The sequence below is a fragment of the Manacus vitellinus genome, unplaced genomic scaffold (genome assembly GCF_001715985.3).
Source record: "Manacus vitellinus isolate BGI_N305 unplaced genomic scaffold, ASM171598v3 ctg7180002217865_pilon, whole genome shotgun sequence".
In the NCBI taxonomy this organism is placed as follows: Eukaryota; Metazoa; Chordata; class Aves; order Passeriformes; family Pipridae; genus Manacus; species Manacus vitellinus.
In genome coordinates, this window is record NW_021937343.1 from 1 (window position 1) to 4,962 (window position 4,962).

General features: G+C 62.8%; 1 long non-coding RNA gene across 1 annotated transcript; it reads right to left on the reverse strand.

Annotated features, from left to right (window-relative positions):
• Nucleotides 1-2,662: 2,662 nt before the first annotated feature.
• Nucleotides 2,663-4,631, reverse strand: LOC115307674. Its single transcript, XR_003916032.1, has 2 exons — nt 4,395-4,631; nt 2,663-3,537 (listed from the first exon to the last, which is right to left on the reverse strand). It is a non-coding gene; the product is annotated as an uncharacterized LOC115307674 (long non-coding RNA).
• Nucleotides 4,632-4,962: the final 331 nt, after the last annotated feature.

Consider the following 4,962-nt stretch of genomic DNA (forward strand, 5'->3'; position numbering starts at 1 on the left):
CCCGGCACGGTGGCCGCGCTGGGCGATGCCGAGGCAGGGCCCAGGCCGGGGGCAGCGTGTGCCGGGCCGGGTGGTCGCGGCCCGGGGCTCACCTGCTCGGCCCCGTAGGCCGTGGCGAACTGCAGCGAACTCCTCCACCGCACTAAGCCGTCGCCGTCGCGGTCCAGGGCGTCGAAAGACGGGCGAGTCGGGCTCCCCTCGGCGGGGGCTCGGCGGGGCCCCCCCGGGCCGGGCTGTCCCCGGCACCATCCGGGACCAGGGCGGCGGCCCGGGTGGGACGGACGGCTCAAGTGCCCAAGGTACCAGCCTTCCGTTTCCAGCTCCAGCTCCGGTCGTGTACAGCTCCGGGTCCAGCTCGCTCTCACGTCCAGCTCGGGCTCAGCTGGGCCCCGGTCTGGCCGGGGCAGCGGGGTCGGTGCCCGGCGGACGCGGCTCCATGTTGCCACGCGGCGGCGCTGCGCGCCGCCGCCGCCCGCCCCGCGGCCATCAAGCCGCCGGCCATGGCCCCGCTCACGATCGGGGCGTGCCGGTGGGGTTTTGCGGTCCCCGCGGCCACACAGGCTTTGTGCGAGGAGCCTGGCCGGCGCCCGCCGGTCTTCGCCCCGCCGGGGACGCGGCTGCTGGCGGGGGGCGGGGAATGGGGGGAGGCGGCGGCGCCGAGAAAACAACCCCGCGCCGCCCGCCCACGCCGCTCGCTCCGGGCGCCCGCGGAGAATCGCCAAGATCTCAGCCCGGCGCCGCGAGTAAGCCGGGGGGGTGACGTCACTGCCTGCGGTGCAGTCCGCCCGGCGGCGCGAGCCCGTGCGGAGGCCAGGCCCTCCCTGGCTTCGTGCGCGGCGGGGGCGGGGGCCGGCGGGGAGGGGCGGGGGCTTACGCGGGGCGAGCTAACGTGGAGCGGGACCCCGAACCCCCCCGGGGGGCTACCGCGAACGGCCCCCGACCCCCTCTGGGGATGGAGCGGGAACCGGGACCCCCGAACCCCCCCGGGGATGGAGCGGGAACCGGGACCCCCGAACCCTTCCGTGGATGAACGGTCCGTGCCTCGGGAACCCCGAACCTCTGCAGGGGGGAACTGTGCACCGAGACCCCTGAACCCCTCCGGGGCAGCACCGTGCACCGGGATGTCTGAACCCCCCCGTGGGAAATCGTGAGCTGGGGCTCCCAAGCCCCTCCAGGGGGTGCACCGTGCACTGGGACCCCAAACCCCTCCGGGGGGAATCGTGCACCTGGATCCCCAATCCCCTCCTGGGAGATGAACCATAAATCAGGATGCCCAAACCCCTCCAGGGAAGGCATCATGCTCTGGGACCCCAAACCCCTCTGGGGGGATGAACCGTGCACCAGGACTCCCAGCCCCATCTGGTGAGGGGCACTGTGCACTGGGACACAGAGCTGGGACCACCACATGGATTAATGCCCAAGTTCAGGGCTCACAGCCTGTGGGTTCAGCCAACTGGCCATTTCTGCTGGAGCACTGGGATGACCCCACTGACACACTCGTGAACTGGCTGACCAGGTGGAATTACAGCCCCTGGGTATAATTAGCAGCAAACCTGATGAGCAAGAGAATCCCTGGCCACAGTGACCCTGCCCAGGCCATGGATGTGTGGGACCGCTCGGGCTGAGCCTGGTTGGGCCACAATGTGTCCCCCAGCATGGCTTTCCCAAAGCTTCACAGCTTGACCCCAAGAGCTGGAGTTCAGCAGCATCTCTGGAGAGGATATCACCCCTGTCCAATCAGTCCAGTGCTGGGAAGGATGGAAACCTCCACTTCAAATCCTTTTCCTCATTGTAGCCATTTCCAAAAGTGAGCAAGGCAGGAGGGGGCTCCTTTGTCAGTCCCACAGGGGGAAGTGCACAGCTGCTCTCCCTGGAAGACACCTGCCTAAAACACTCCCTGCAAAATCCCCTGGGCATTACAACTCTGAGTTTCCAGACAGCTCAAGCACCCAGGGATCCAGCCTGCACAAGGCTGGAGGGCCCAGCCTGATGCTGTGAGCAGCAGCTCTGCACCCCTCGATGTGTTCCTGCAGCTCCAGGACGTGGCCCAAGGCTGGGCTCGAAGCTCTGTCCTTCCCCTGGTGCTGGAGGCACGTGGCCAGGGGCTTGGTTCCCTCTTCCTTTGGTGGCCACAGAGCCAGGACAGCCCTGACAGTGCCCAAGTCACTTGGCTGTGGTTAAATATGACAGTAAAACACACGGACACTCCCAGAACAGGGATGCAGGTCAGCGAGGACCAACACATCCCACACAGGTACCTTCTCCAGGAGAAAATACATGTCCTGTTATCTAGGAAGAGGGATATCCTGGTGGGAGGCAAATCCCAGGAGACCTGGGCAAAGGACAACCCCCAGATCCCAACCTAAGCCCTGCATCCCCATCCCTCTGAAGGGGTCAGTCTCTCACCGAACACCTCAGCACCTCCCTGTCACCTCTGGCTGCTGGAACCACCTTCCCAGAGCAGGCTGGGGCTCAGGAGGGGGCAGGTCCCCCCGTCCCACTGGCCTGGAGCACTGGAACACCACAGCATTGAGGACTGGGGCCACACAAGGCAATGGGAGCAGCGGTTTTCCCCCCTCCCTCGGGACCCAACACCAGGACCAGTCGCCAGGGCAGGGTGTGGGTGCTGAAGCTGCTCCTGCTCAGAGAGAAGCATCACTGCTCAGGGTGCAAATTCTTTATTCGTGACCTGAAGGAAGGAGCAAAACCTGGCAAGTTTACAATCAAGTAGGAAACACAATTAGGTGGGAAAACAAGCTTCATGGAATTCAGAGTGAGGCTAAAAGCTGCCTTCAGCGGCAGGAGGCTGCATGGGAGCAGTGTGTGCCCCCAGGGTGCTGGCACCCCAGTCCTCTGGGAGGATCTGCCTTCACACCAGCTCTGCTCCTGGGAGAGGGGCACCTTGGCTGCATCCATGGCAGCCTTCAGGATGCCCACTCTGGACTCCCGGAGGGGATGAGGCCACTTCCCCCTGCCAGGGGCCGGTTGTTTCCCCTCTGAGAGCTGCTGGATCCTGCTGCAAAGGTAGAGCTGGCCCCACCACACTGGGTGATTCTGACCCCAGGTGAGCTGAGCTACTCCCCCTCCCTCAAAGGAGCTGCTGCTGGGGGTCCTGGGCAGTTCTCAGGCTGAGATGGGGGCAGAAGAGGATGGATATCCCGGGGCAGCACTGCCTGGGACTTGGGAAAGGCCAGGAGAGCAGCTCAGAGGAACACAAAGGGACAGTGACCATCCCAGCCTCACCCCTTGTGCTGTCCCTGCACCCTCAGCCACAGCAGCTCAGAAGACAGTCAAGGCACAGGATAGGTGTGGGACTGCTCCCCACCCAGTAACTCCTGAGCTCTGTCCCCCAGGCAGACACAGGGCTGGCAGTGTCACCACCACCCCCAGTTACCAATCAGAGGCCATGGCCATGGGCACCTGCTCTGGGACAGGTGTCACCCCGAGGGGTCCCCGGGCAGCTTCGGTCACGTCTGTCCATCGGTCAGTCCCACGCTGTCCATCACTGGGGTTGGTTTGCTCCTGCAGACCAGAAATCTGCAAGAGAATGTGGAGGTGGGGACACAGTCCTGCCTCGCCAGGCCCGGCTCATGGAGGCTACTGGGTGGGACACAGGCAGGGGAGACGGGAAGGAAGGAGACCCCTTTCCCTGACAGCCTGGGGGGAACACACACAAGGAAGAGACTGTTGGGACCCTCTGTGCCCAATCCTGCTGCTGGGGCACAGCAAAGGGACATCATGTTGCTTTGGGGGACACTCAGAGGTGTCTGGACAAGCATCCAGTGGGAATGACAAGAAACACCATGTCACAATGCAGGCTCAAAGGACACCTAGGAGTGACATGGACACTCCTAGTCACCTCTAGGAGTGTCCATGAGGTCACCATACCCACTGCCATGGCAGCCATGCACATAGAGAATCGTGGAACTGTTTAGGTTGGAAAAGCCCTCTGTGATCATCAGGTCCAACCATTCCCCCAGCACTGCCAAGGCCACCACTAACCCCTGTCCCCAGGTGCCACATCCACATGGCTATTAAATCCCTCCAGGGATGGGGACTCCACCACTGCCCTGGGCAGCTGTGCCAGTGCCTGACCACCCTGTCAGTGAAGAAATTTTCCCAATATTCAATATAAACCTCCCTTAGTGCAACTTTGGGCTGTTTCCCCTTGTCCTGTCCCTTGTTCCCTGGGAGCAGAGCCTGACCCATCCCTGGCTCCACCCTCCTGTCAGGGAGTTGTAGAGAGCAAGAAGATCCCCCCTGAGCCTCCTTTGCTCCAGGCTAAACCCCCAAGCTCCCTCAGCTGCTCCACATCAGACTTGTGCTCTGTTCCACAGGGAAAGTGTTTCCCTGAGGAGCCCTGCTCCGACCCCCCGGGGGGAAATGCACGTCACCTAGAGTTTAGCAGAGGATGAGGCAATACCCAGCAAGGCAGAGAAGCTGTTGGCAGAGGTGAGCCAGCTCCCACCATCCACGACCAGGGTGGTTCCTGTCACGTAGGAGGAGAGGGGGCTCGCCAGGTACAGGCTGCTGTGGGCAATCTCCGTCTTGTTCCCCGCGCGCTGCAGGGGGATCGTGTCAAACAGGCTCGATTTCTCAGCAAATTTCCCACCTAAAAGCGACAGAAAATAGTCAGCTTGGATCGTGGGAGCACCTGCCCATCACCACAGCCTGCCAGGTACTGCAGCACTGCCTGTGGGGCTTGTTCAGTGCTCCAGGGACCTGCAATCGGATCCTGGGACAACCCTGGGGACACAAACCTGGGGAGAGCTAAAGGAGGGGAGCTCAGGCCCAGCAGTGGGGTTTGTACTGACACAGCAAGCTCAACATAGGACCTCAGAGAGCTTTAGAATCATGGAATCATGGAATGGTTTGGGTTGGAAGGGACCTTAAAGCTCACCCTATTCCAACCCCCTGCCCTGGGCAGGGACACCTTCCACTAGCCCAGGTTGCTCCAAGCCC